The following is a 14057-nucleotide window of genomic DNA, read 5'->3' as shown; positions in this document are numbered from 1 at the left end:
TATAAATAAAATAAATCTCCCACACCCTGGTTTGGTGATTCTGTCCTTGTATGTATAAAGATACAACTATTTCCTGGGTGTCCAATGATTCCGTTTCTGCAATTATGGTTGGCACGGTAACCTGTAATTTGTGGAAAACAGGGAGCACTGATACATTTGAAATGACTGTATCATTATGTATCAATGTCCAATACATTTCTGAAATCACTTTCTGTCTGTTATGTGATTTTCTTCAAACAGTTCTGTCCCTTTCTCTCGCAGCACACATATACACAGCAAACACTGAAATTGGAGGCCCATTTCTACAAACGCTATTGTCTAACATGCAATTAATTTCTATCTTGGGATTTTAAATCAGATTTTTTAATTTTCTATTTATTTATTTATTTTTGTCCATGGAAGATTTGTACAAACAACTTTTTATGGTAAATGGCAAACAGCACTAGAGTGCAGAGCAGTAGATCTATTTTATGACTTCCTTGTCCTTTCCTGTATAAAAAAATGTCCTTTACAGTACAGGGAAAAACAAATACTCAGTAATCTAATGTGAAGTGTCCAGACAGAAGCACACACATTCACAAAGACACTTTCAGCTGTTTGGACTTTGCTGGAGGGAGACAGCCAAGTATTCTCTTCTATAACCCTGTTTTGATAATAGTCCCACAATGATGTGCCGTGTATGCCTTGAAAACTGTCTATTTTACAACCTCTCTGTGCTTGAAAGATCCAGAGAGATTTCCAGGACAAATATGTGTGTTATGAAATGGAGTAGCTGTGTGTGGTTCCATGGAGGTTTTGCACAAATGTATGTAGTCAGATTTCACAATGGAGATACAATAATCAATTTGAGGGGCAGGATTCAGAGTGTTACCATAGAGATTGCAGTTCTATTTATTCACGATCTGAATTAAAGTAATATAGTCCAGAAATGAAAAGTGTAAGTCAAACCAGCATGAGCAATTTTCTCTTTCTGGTGTTCTGAATGATTTCAGAGTGGACAGAATTTTTTCATTGATTAGGTGGTCAATATTAATTTCCTTTACTGGTGAATCTAAAACTATTTGGTCCAAGACGCATGATGCAAGATTTATTTTGTTGCTGCACATTACTAACTATGGGTCTATTCCAAAACCAAGCGGAATAGCAGCTGCCTTCTAAGGCTTACTATTTGCAACAGCCTCTACATCAAAAGGATGCCTTTGATGGCTTAAAATGTTGCCTTAATTGGCAGCTCACTTGATATTGTCTACATCACTGTTATGGGTGTTATTACAGTGCTAATACAGTTACAGTGACAATTATGGCAATACCTGTGGCAATTATACAGATAGACATTTAAAATTAGTTGCTATTACATATACAGACAATACATGAAATGTCTAGCTCCAGTCTGATTAGCGCTTTACTTTAAAAGACTTTCACAGCTGCATGCGATTTTACTTTTTTAAAATGTTCATATTCATAAAAAATATTTAAAGTAAAAAAAAAATAAATAATAAATAAAATAAAAAAAACAATCCTTAACCTCCTTCCCCATTATTCATTCTTCCTGTCAACTAAATCAATGACAGCAGTCATTGTGCACTACTGTAAGTGCTTTTACGTGTCTGGCCTTATAGATCAGCTATATAACAAAGGAAAAGGAATAAAGGAGGATACATTTGAGTCTTCAGACAAGGAGAGAGAAAGGGTCAAGTGCAGGGACAACTAGAGGGTGACCTTGATACTTGCAGTTATTAAAAATTCACAGGAAGTGCTCTTAGCTGGATTTGTTGAAGATGCAGTGCTCTGAGCACATCACTTACTGGACTGTGACTAATTAAAAATGGTCATTTTTTTAAAATAATACTTTGTCTTAATGGAACAGTTCACCCAAAAATGAAAAGTCTGTCATTTTTTGCTCACCCTTATGTCGTTCCAATCTTGTATGTTGTTATTTTTTTTCCATGGAACAAAAAAAAATAATTTGTTTTTTAGGAATCTTTTACACAGCCATTTTTTAATCCAGACATGAATGTGGGCAGGGATGGGCAGTATTTCAGATACATGTATTTTAAATACAAAATACTATTTTATACTTTGTATTTTAAAGTCTTTGAAAAAAAATATTTTGTCATTTGTATCTAAATATATTTAAGTTTGGTATTAGTGTATTTTCAAAATATATAAAATACTTTGTGCCAGTCAACCTCTTTATTAGGCTGCTGATTTCCTGTATCAACTAGTTCAGGCATGCCCCCCAACCCCAACGTGAGCTGCAGATGTCATAGCGAATGACTCCATCTAGCACTGGGTGAGCGAATTTTCTGCGTTCCTGCAAGGAAATATGGAATAGATAAGGTGAGGATGTGATGGTCGATTCTACTTGTTGCTAAAAACATAATAATTGCTGGCAACTGTTATTTAATTTCCATTAAAATATTAAGGTATACTTCTCGCCAGCCAATGCAATGCATGTCAACAGTGAGGAAATCAAAACTAGTCAGCAGCCAGCTAGCAAGCTAGTCTAACTATCGTTAGCAAGTTCACTAGCTATCGTTAGCTAGATTGCTAGCTAGCAAGCTAAAATGGAACAACATTCAGATTTGCCTTCAGTTAATATGAAGGAATAAAAGAGCACTATAAAAAAGATGTCTGAAAAAACATTTTTGTAATTTTTTATATCCTAATAGACAAGGGCAGGGGCGAAAGGGCATGGACAGTGTGTGAAATCTGCCGTCAGTATCTGCTTAAATCTTTGCACTCTTAAAGGCACCTCCACTTAAAAGGGCACCTTTACATTTGTTAAGGGCAACTTTAGATTTGTGAACGAAAGTGGCAGGGGCTTGCGCCCCTGTAGCCCACTTTCTGTGCACGTCAGTGACTGTGGGGGGAAAAAAATATCAAAATAAAATACAGTATCTTGAAAATACACAAAATACATGTAAAATTGGCCATTCAATGAAGTGTCACTATTAGGCTGGAATCTATCAGGACCAATTCTTTAGCAAAGAACATTTTGGTGTACAACTACATAGAAACTTTTGTTTTTATTTCACCTACCTCTTCCCTTCCCCTGCTAAGGTCTGTGCATGTCAATGCACACAGTATCTGGTAATTTTTAATTTTATTTTAAATACATTTTTATGTATTTGTGCCATCACTGAATGCGGGCTAGACACAAGCTTTGGCAGAGGTGAAGATTATCAGTGAATAACAACTTGTTGATCCTCACCCAAAGCTATTGTATGGTTTCAGAACACTTGAAATATAGTGCATGAGTTGTATGGACTACTTTTATGGTGCTTTTATGGTGTCCTTTTTTTGGAGCTTGACAGCCCCGTGTTCAAAATTAATTGCTGTTGTATGGCAAAAGCTGCGTAACGATTCTTAAAATAAAAAAAAAATAAAAAACATATACGTTTGAAATGACATGAGGGTGAGAAAATAATGACAAATGTTTATTTTCAGTTGAACTATGCTAGAATTCATGGAAAATTAACTCCAAAATACCTGGCATGTCTTTGTCTAATCTCTTCTATGAAGAGCAGCTATCTGTCTTTCAGCAGATTAGCAGGTGTGCTCTCCATCGCCCTCCTTCCCTCTGGGGGGCTAAACACACCAGTATTACATCATTAACTGCTTATTGAGGCATCATTTCTATCAATTACCTCAGCCTCTGAAAGTCCCACTATGCAGTTCAGTCCTCAAGGACACGCTCAAGTGTCACCCTCTACCAACCAATCACAGTTTGTGCCATTTATTACCATGGAAATCAGCTTAGAAAGTGGGAATTCTTGGAGGTGGTGCTGGTTATTATGAGAAACGGCATTCTTGAAACTTATAATTTGTCTCAATTTTCTATGTCAGGCATAGTCTTTTTTTTAGGTACATTAGCCTGTCACATTGCTTCTTTATTTAGAATCACAAGAGAGGAAAAGAAAATTAAAAAAGGACATTCTTATGTGTTTAATAATTGTTTAGACAATGGCAGTAATTAAAAATGGTTTCAGAGCCACAAAATACAGCAGTGACACTTCAGGGACTCTGCACAAGACAAGACAGAAAATACCATATGTACTGCAAAGGCAAAATGCGGTAACTACACATTTAGTCAAAATTGAGATATGACCTGGTTTCTTAGACTCTGACATGTTTGGCTTAACTATGCTCAGATTCAGGAAGAATGGAGTATGAAAATTGCAATAACTACAAAACCAAGCGAAACTGCAGTTCTTACTGTTTTTTTGTTTTGTTTTTGTTTTGAATAAAGGTAATAAAGGCAGGCACAAGTAACTGCATTTTTGGGGTGATGCGTCAATCACTGGAATTATTTCATGAGCATTCTAATAAGTATATTGCCATGTGTGTACAGTATGTATAATTGTTTTTTATTGCACAATAAAAATCTTGAAGCTGTTTTCCTTCTTTATTTAGGAAACATCCACTGCAGCTTTGTTAGCTTCATGTTACAAAAGAAGGAGGCTTCTTAATGCTGGGCAACATTTAAAGAGCATTCACCCTGCACAAAGAAACCAATTACTCTGACAAGGTCTACAGAGCACAGAACTGTACCCCCAGTTTTATCAGGCTCCCAACTTAGAGATGATTTTGTGTATTACTGAACACCATCAGAAACTGAGGTTTCCATCCACTGGAAAAACACTAGTACAACCCACGTTAAAATGAGGAGATTTGTGACTCAGCGGTAAAGCAGGGTTTTATCTCTGAATCTGAACTTTTAGTTCAGCAGGCCTAATCACTTACACTTCAGCTCAAATAAAAAAATAAAATAAAAAAATAATAATAATATTAAGGGTAAAAATGGGCCTTCTCTTATACTACATGACCAAATGTATGTGGACACCTGAACACCACCCATATGTGCTAGTTGAACATTTAATTTCAAAACCAAGAGTTGGTCCTCCCTTTGCTGGTATAACAACTACCACTCTTTTGAGAAGGCTTTCCACTAAATGGTGTTTGTCTAAAGAGATTGCATGGCTGTATGCTTGATTTTACACCGATCAGCCACAACATTAAAACCACTTGCCTAATAAAGTTTAGGTCCCCCTCGTGCCGCCAAAACAGTGCCAACCATTCTGAGATGCTATTCTTCTCACCACAGTTGCACAGAGCGGTTATCTAAGTTACCGTAGACTTTGTCAGTTCGAATCAGTCTGGCCATTCTCCGTTGACCTCTCTCATCAACAAAGCATTTCCGTCTACAGAACTGCTACTCACTGGATGTTTTTTGTTTTGGCACCATTCTGAGTAAATTCTAGAGACTGTTGTGCGTGAAAATCCCAGGAGATCAACAGTTACAGAAATACTCAAACCAGCCCATCTGGGACCAACAATCATGCCACGGTCCAAATCATTGAGATCACATTTTTTTCCCCATTCTGATGGTTGATGTGAACATTAACTGAAGCTCCTGACCCATATCTGCATGATTTTATGTACTGCTGCCACACGATTGGCTGATTAGATAATCGCATGGATGATTGTTGGCGCCAGACGTGCTGGTTTGAGTATTTCTGTTACTGCTAATCTCCTGGGATTTTTATGCACAACAGTCTTTAGAATTTACACTGAATGGTGCCAAAAACAAAAAACATCCAGTGAGCGGCAGTTCTGTGGACAGAAATGCCTTGTTGATGAGAGAGGTCAACAGAGAACGACCAGACTGGTTCGAACTGACAAAGTCTACAGTAACTCAGATAACCCGCTCAGTACAATTGTGGTGAGAACAATAGGTTGGCGCAGTTTTGGCAGCACGAGGGGGACCTACACGATATTAAGCAGGTGGTTTTAATGTTGTGGCTGATTGGTGTATGTACCCGCTAGTAATGTGTGTAGCTGAAATAGTTTGAAAATATGGAAAAATGTTGTTCTTTTTCAGGCATTTTTTTTTATGTTAACTTGAGAGAGTTACAACTTGACTTGAGAAGCTTGTTGGGGATTGGTCTTACATGTCTGAAAGACTAAAGCTAGAGGAGTGTGTTTGTCTTGACAAGCGTCCACAGCTGCAGTCTGCCCTATAAAAGCTTTGTGAGAATACAAGAACAGTCACAGCACTGAAAGGCACTGCAGATGGCCAAAGGTGAGGAGCTGAGAGCAACCGCCTCACACTTCTCACTCATACCCACTGTCATTGGAGCTGACATTTATTGTCAAAATACAGTAATGTGATCTCTGTCTCTTGATCTAAGAGTGACTTAGCTTGGAGCAAACTATAATTATCACATAGATTTAAAAATGTTAAAGCAAATTAGGGTAAGATTCACAGATATCTGACATGAGCAATTAAAACACATAATACAGGATATATGCATCCTACTCATGGCATTAGTTCCCTATCTGTCACTCACTCGACGTTGTGTCGATGTAGTGACACTAGGGGTCACTCTTGGGAGCCCAAGACACCTCTGGTCTTTGATAAAAGGCCAATGAAAGTTGGCGAGTGGTATTTGCATACCACTCCCCCGGACATACGGTAAAAGGAGCTGGTATGCAAAAACTCATTCAGATTTTCTCTTTGGAGCCGAACGGTCGATGTTTACTGAGCTAACTGTTCATTCACCTCTGCTGGATCTGACGGCGCATTTCAGCGGCTTCTCCGTCCTCTGCACTGATGCACTGCAGAGAACGCCCCTGGGCGCTTCGGCAGAAATAAGAGAGTATATTTTTCTAAAAGAGTATATTTCTCTAAAAGAGCGGCACACACGGAACATCTTTTTAAAGACACGTCTTTTTAAAGATGCCATTCTGTTTGTATGTTCTTCCTGGTTGCGGTCGTTATCTCTCAACTTCAGATGGTCACGATCGCTGTCTTTCGTGTCTGGACGCGACCCACACAGAGACAGCATTCGTGAATGGATCATGTACTCATTGCGAGAACCCAGCCCAGAGGCTCCCCGTTTCGGTCCTTCTACCTACAGGTATGAGGCCAGCGTGGCTAGCACTGGGGGCGATTTGGGGACCCCAATGGGACCAACTCTGCCAGGTATCCCCCCACGGACCTCCCATTCCCCAGCACGCTCATCTGCCCCGAACGGGCTTCCGGATGAGTCCGCCGGCTCGTCTCATGGTGAGTTCGACCTCTTGTTCGGAGCCCGCAAAGCTGATGAGGTCTTGAGCGCAGCATCGGAGAGTGGGCTCATCCAGTCGGACGCAGAAGCCTTAGCTGGGCTCCCCACCTCGGGTACGGTCACCCAGTCATGGGCTGACGCAGAAATGACGGACATGCTTTTAGCTTCGAAGCGCCCCTGAGACGGGCGACCCAGGGACGATGAAACCCACTGCCTTGGAGGGCGGGGAAGAGAATCTTTTGTTGCCTTTTCATTTAATTTCGCCGCATGCCCAAGTGGCTGCAGTACCCAACAGTTCATCAAAAGAGCAGTTTCTTCATGTGACCCTGGGTCACATACCCGGTGTGCATGGCCATCATCACGACCACCATCCACCATTTCATTTTTGCAGGTTCGGTGCCCCAGCTGCGGTCTCCCTGCCCCTGCGCGCCCAGCTGTGGCACAAATCCACCCCGATGTGACAGTCTCCACGGGTCACGAGAACAGGCCTCTTCCTCCCCATCCCAGGCTGTTCCGGGGGTGGTCACAAGGAGCCAGGTAGGTGCTTCGATGTCCCTGAACTCAGCACGGCCACAACATGGCGTGGCACCTCAGGATCCGCCCCGCCGCAAGGCCCCACCCGCCAGTACGTCCGACGAGATTGTCCCCTCGGTCCCCCTCACCTGGAGCTTGGATGTGTGGCTTGCACTTTCCAATCCGTCGCGATGGCTGATCCGGACTGTCCAACTCGGCTACGCTATTCAGTTCGCCAGGCATCCTCCCAGGTTCAGCGGTATCCACTTCACCTTGGTGAAGGGTGAGAACGCTGCTACCTTGCGCGCGGAGATCGCTACCCTCCTAAGGATGCGATAGAGCCTGTCCCTCCGGCCGAGATGAAGAAGAGGTTTTACAGCCCCTACTTCATTGTACCGGAAAAAGGCGGTGGGTTGCGGCCAGTCTTGAAACTGCGAGTACTGAACTGGGCTTTACACAGACTCCCGTTCAAGATGATGCAAAAACGCATTCTAGCGAGCGTCTGGCATCAAGATTGTTTCGCGGCGGTAGACCTGAAGGACACGTACTTCCACGTCTCGATTCTACCTCGACACAGACCCTTCCTGCAGTTTGCATTCGAGGGTCGGGTGTATCAGTACAAGGTCCTCCCTTTCAGCCTGTCCTTGTCCCTTCGCGTCTTCATGAAGGTCGCAGAGGCAGCCCTTGCCCCGCTAAGGGAAGTGGGCATTCGCATCCTCAACTATCTCAATGTTTGGCTAATCCCAGCTCACTCTCGGGATGTGTTGTGTGCACACGGGGACCTGGTGCTCTCGCACCACAGCTGACTAGGGCTTCGGGTCAACTGGGAAAAGAGCAAGCTCCTCCCGGTTCAGAGCATCTCTTTTCTCGGCTTGGAGTTGGACTCAGTCTCATTGACAGCGCGCTTCACGAACGAGCACGCACCTGTTTGATGGCGTTCAGACAGAAGACAGCGGTTCCACTGAAACTGTTTCAGAGGCTCCTGGGGCATATGGCATCCTCAGCGGTGGCCACTCCACTCGGGTTGATGCATATGAGGCCGCTTCAGCACTGGCTTCAGACTCAAGTCCCGAGATGGGCATGGAGCCGCGGGACACATCACGTGGCCATCACGCCGATCTGTCACCGCCTCTTCAGCCCTTGGACCGACCTCACGTTTCTACGGGCAGGCGCTCCCCTAGAGCAGGTCTCCAGGTGCGTCGTGGTTACGAAACACGCCTCCAAAATGGGCTGGGGCACTGTATGCAATGGGCACGCAGCCGCCGGCTTATGGACAGGCCCGTGGCTGCGTTGGCACATCAACTGCCTCGAGTTTCTGTCAATTCTGCTCACCCTGCGGAGGTTTCGGCCTTGATCCAGGGCAAGCAGTTAGTTCGGACAGACAACACGGCAACGTTAGCATATGTCAACCGTCAAGGCGGTCTGTGCTCCCGCTGTATGTCACAACTCGCCCGCTGTCTCCTCCTCTGGAGTCAGCAGCACCTCCAGTCGCTGCGAGCCACTCACATCCCAGGCGACCTCAACACAGCATGGCACGGAATCGATTTGGAGTCGATTCGGGCAGGCACAGGTAGACCTGTTCGCCTCCCAAGAATCCACTGCCCGCTCTGGTATGCCCTGACCGAGGCACCTCTCGGTATAAACACACTGGCACACAGCTGGCCCCCTGGACTTCGCAAATATGCGTTTCCCCCAGTGAGCCTACTTGCACAGACCCTGTGCAAGGTCAGGGAGGATGAGGAGCAGGTCATCCTGGTAGCACCCTACTGGCCCACCCAGACGTGGTTCTCTGACCTCACACTCCTAGCGACAGCCCCCCCCCCAGCGAATTCCCCTGAGGAAGGACCTTCTTTCTCAGGGACGGGGCACCCACGGTGATAGACACGATCACTCAGGCTAGGGCCCCCTCTACAAGGCTCCTGTATGCCTTTAAATGGCGTCTGTTCGCTAAGCGGTGTTCTTCCCGACGCGAAGACCCCCAGAGATGCGCAGTTGGATCAGTGCTTTCCTTCCTGCAGGAGAGGTTGGAAGGGCGGCTGTCCCCCTCCACCTTGAAGGTGTATGTAGCCGCTATAGCAGCACACCTCGACACAGTGGATGGCAAGTCCTTAGGGAAGCACGACCTGATCATCAGGTTCCTGAGAGGCACCAGGAGGTTGAATCCCTTCAGACCTCATTCCCTCATGGGGCCTCTCTGTAGTCCTTCAGGGTCTACAGAGAGCCCCTTTTGAGCCCTTGCAGTCAGCTGAGCTTAAGGCACTTTCTTTGAAGACTGCCCTCCTGACTGCACTCACTTCCATCAAGAGGGTAGGAGACCTGCAAGCGTTCTCTGTCAGCGAAACGTGCCTGGAGTTCGGTCCGGGCTACTCTCACGTGATCCTGAGACCCCGACCGGGCTATGTGCCCAAAGTTCCCACGACCCCTTTTAGGGACCAGGTGGTGAACCTGCAAGCGCTACCCCAGGAGGAGGCAGACCCAGCTTTGACGTTGCTGTGTCCGGTACTTGCTTTATGCATCTATTTTGATCGCATGCAGAGCTTTAGAGTCTCTGAGCAGATTCTTTGTCTGCTTTAGTGGACAGCGGAAAGGAAGCGCTGTCTCCAAGCAGAGGATCGCCCACTGGCTCATTGACGCCATAACAATGGCATATCACGCCCAGGACATGCCGCCCCGGCAGGGCTACGAGCCCATTCTACCAGGGGTGTAGCGGCCTCCTGGGCCTTGACCAGTGGAGCCTCTCTAACAGACATTTGCAGAGCAGCGTGCTGGGCAACACCCAACACCTTTGTGAGGTTCTACAATCTCCGGGTGGAACCGGTTTCGTCCCGTGTAGTGGCACGCAAAAGCAGATAAGTCTGGGACAGCCATCCAGGTGTATCACTTGCGCATTGCGCCTTTCACCTCCCCTGAGCTGAAGACGTGTGCTGTTGACTCTCAGTAGCGTTCACAAACTGTGTTCCCTGGATGACTTCCTCCGAGCCTGTGGCAGATGAGTTTGCAGAGAAAATCGCTGCCAGCCCAGTACACGTGCTAACTAAGCCCTGTACTGGGGTAGGTGCTCCGCATGTGGTGGTTCCCCGTAGGTAACCCCAAGCGATGTATATCTTCTGCAAATTTGTTTCCCTCTTGATAAACTGCGTCTTCCTTGGGAAGAGTCCCCTCTGCCCCAGTCACCATGCTTGTACTAACTCCTCCCCCATAGGGTAGGACCTACCATGGGACTTCTCCACGTGATATACTTCCGACAAAGCTCGGAAAGACCATGTGATGTATTTCCACTCAAATACCCCCCCTCTCTCTGGGCGGGGTGTGGTCTCCGTGGTGTCTTCTCCTTGGGAGGGACCCCCCCCTTTTGGGCAGTTGACTTGTCCCCAAAGGGCCGTTCGACACTCATAACAGCGTTGGGGGAGGTTACGTGTCGGCCTGGTGCGCTGGCTACGAGGCACATAGTGGTCTGCCAGTCACACACCGCCAGTTCACGTAACACAGTTCAGACAGTTGCAGCATTTCGTATAGGGACCCCTAGTGTCACTACATCGAAACAACATTGAGTGAGTGACAGATAGGGAAAGTCCTGGTTACTTGCGTAACCTCCGTTCCCTGATAGAGGGAACGAGACTTTGTGTCCCTCCTGCCACAACTCTGAACTACACGCTGAAATGGCCGGGACCTTGTCTCGGCTCCTCAGCACAAAACCTGAATGAGTGGTTGCATACCAGCTCCTTTTATACCAGTATATGTCCGGGGGAGTGGTATACAAATACCACTCGCCAATTTTCATTGGCCTTTTATCAAAGACCAGAGGTGTCTCGGGCTCCCAAGAGTGAACCCCAGTGTCACTACATCGACACAACGTTTCGTTCCCTCCATGAGGGAACGGAGGTTACGTAAGTAACCAGGACGGTTTCCACTCTCTTTGGGATCAAAAACAAGTGACTGCATGCCATTAATTTGAATCATTTTTATTGATAATTATTGGCTTTTTTGTGCTCAGAATTACATACACTTTCCCCAGTATTTTAAGAGAGAGAGAGAGAGAGAGAGAGAGAGAGAGACTGTGGTCTCTTCTGGGATGCTACCTTTTCTGAACCACTTCACAAGAAGGGTCAGATTCACAGTTTTGACTTTTAGGGGACAACGGTGGTTTATTCTACATCACAATGTCTTACTTCTGCTTTGTTGCAGGCTCTTGCGTGCCAACAATGTGCTGATGCAACTTTCAGGGCAGGCAATGTGACAGTGTGTGTGAGAATGTGTGTGTGTGAGGCTCTGCCAACACATTGTGTTGAATGCCCCCCTGAGCCTGCTGGAGTATGTGTCAGATAGCTAGACATCAATGCCTTCACTCTAACTAAAGCGGGGAGAGAGAGAGAGAAACATTTTAAGCCATTAAATACTATAGGTTAACAAAGATTAACAATATCAAAAGAAACTTGTCAATTAAAATGGTGTAACAAAGAGAGTTTTTGTTTTACATAAAGGCAAATGGGAGTCTTTTCCTTTGTTTGGAGAGGCAATGTGTTCTATAGATGAAATACTGACAGTAACATAATACTTCATGATTAATATTTTAGTATGTAAATGAAATGTAAGACTGAATAAGTTAATTACTGAAAGTGATCTGACAGTTCAATGTAACAGAAGATGGAGAAATCAGAAGCCCAAGTTCAGAGACTGAAGAGCACATCACGGCAGATGTGGGGCTTTTAATGTCACAGACGGGGAGAGAGAGATCCATGCTTAGAAACTAATGTATCAGAATTTAGTATCAAAGGGTCATGAAAGGTAAAGCTTTATTCAAGTCTGCCTTTTATGTTTGACTACAGAAAGCTTCAAAAGTAAACAAGGAGCTCAGAAGACTGTGGATGACTGTTTTTTGTAACTGCTCAGCCACTGGGCCCAGATGTTACCTCAAAATGTTGTAGTGCATGTAACGGGCACTTAGGTCCCGCCTAGTAGGGGAATATTACAATGTTACCCTGGAAGACCTAGAAGTGACAGTATCTTAGTCCCCACCCCTGGTGCTTTGAGTCTCAGTATATACAGTAAGTGTGTATATGTTCTAGCTTACCTATTGTATAATATACTGCAGGAATAAGAAGTGTGGGCTTCAGGCAATTAAGTGTCAACACGGCGGCTTCCCGAAGAATAAGAAGTGATGCAAAGCTCACGTTCCCACCCCCCTAAACCTAATAGTGTAAGTGAGACACCCCTACTCCAAGGTAAGATCCACAAATAATTATCAACTGTATTACTTTTAACAATTACTTATTTATTTTCTCTTTTTTTAGGAAACTGGAAATTCTTCTGAAAAGGTTTGTTACAATAAAATGAAATAATGAAATAAAATAATAAAACAAATAACAGGTTCTCTGAATTTGTTTTACAACCTTTATAAATCTTCAAGACTTAACAATTTCGAACACTTTATATAACACCCCTCAGATATAAATGATTCAAAATGAATTTCAATATCTGGACACGTAAATTAACTCACTAATAACACTGGATGTTATTAAACAAAACTCTGAATCAAATCAACGACTCTTGTAGTACAATTCAAATGATTCACTTCAAATAACTGATGACTCTTTTGAATCTGCCATACCACTGACATCTCAAGACAGCCTGCTCCTGAAACATAAACAAAACACAATTTTTAAGTGCAACATTATACAAAATACACATTCTTTTCAAACGTTTTCAAACTCAAACAGGTTCATACATATTTCTCTTTACAATCTCAGTTAAATTTTCACCTTATTTCATTAGATAACCATCCTTATAACTCACAGGTAATTTACCACGGTTTTGTCTTTGAGAGCGTCTGAGCTCTAAAACACTTTCACATTCAGAGTCTGAAATATCAGCTTCATCTGAAACTTCCTGTACTCCTAACTCCATTTCTGGGATCTCATCTTGTGCTACATTCCCCTGTTCTTGTATTACACTCTCTCTTTGTTCTACACCATTTGTTTCCGTCTGTACCACCCCTTCATCTCTACTCTGTCTGTGTGTGACAGCTGGAAAACACATAAGACCTGGGAATTCTGTTTCAGAATCTGATCGGTTTACGGATCTGCGTCTGGTTGTATGTGGAGTAGTGGATGACGACAAAAGAAATGTGCAGTGACGATGTTGATCTTTGTGTACTACTCTAGATGGGACCCCCCCTTTTCAAATCAGATGGTAAATACAGGTAGGTCTGAATGGTTCTGCTTAACTACAGTGTAGGGTGTGTGTTCCCACTTGTCCTGAATCTTATTTCTGCCCCTGTGTTTGTGATTGCATAACAACACACGGTCACTAAGCCTCACAAGCACTCCAGAGGACTTGCGGTCATACACTCCCTTCCATCTTTTGGAGGCTTCCTGTGCGACCGTATTCGCAACTTCTACGGCAGTCTTTAGTCAGCTGTGATGATTCTTCACCGAATCATCCAAGTTTTCTGCATCACTCTCCTCCAAATCC

General features: G+C 44.3%; 1 long non-coding RNA gene across 1 annotated transcript in view; it reads left to right on the top strand.

The window, feature by feature from the left end:
• Positions 1-12768, top strand: part of LOC127411179 (uncharacterized) — a 29036-nt gene extending 16268 nt beyond the window's left edge. The window contains exon 3 of the long non-coding RNA XR_007892230.1: positions 12679-12768. This is a non-coding gene — a long non-coding RNA (uncharacterized LOC127411179). The remainder of the gene's footprint in view (positions 1-12678) is intronic.
• Positions 12769-14057: the final 1289 nt, after the last annotated feature.

Source organism: Myxocyprinus asiaticus, chromosome 20 (genome assembly GCF_019703515.2).
Source record: "Myxocyprinus asiaticus isolate MX2 ecotype Aquarium Trade chromosome 20, UBuf_Myxa_2, whole genome shotgun sequence".
Lineage (NCBI taxonomy): Eukaryota > Metazoa > Chordata > Actinopteri > Cypriniformes > Catostomidae > Myxocyprinus > Myxocyprinus asiaticus.
Note: the sequence above shows the minus strand (reverse complement) of the source record. Positions and strands in the feature narration are given on the sequence as shown.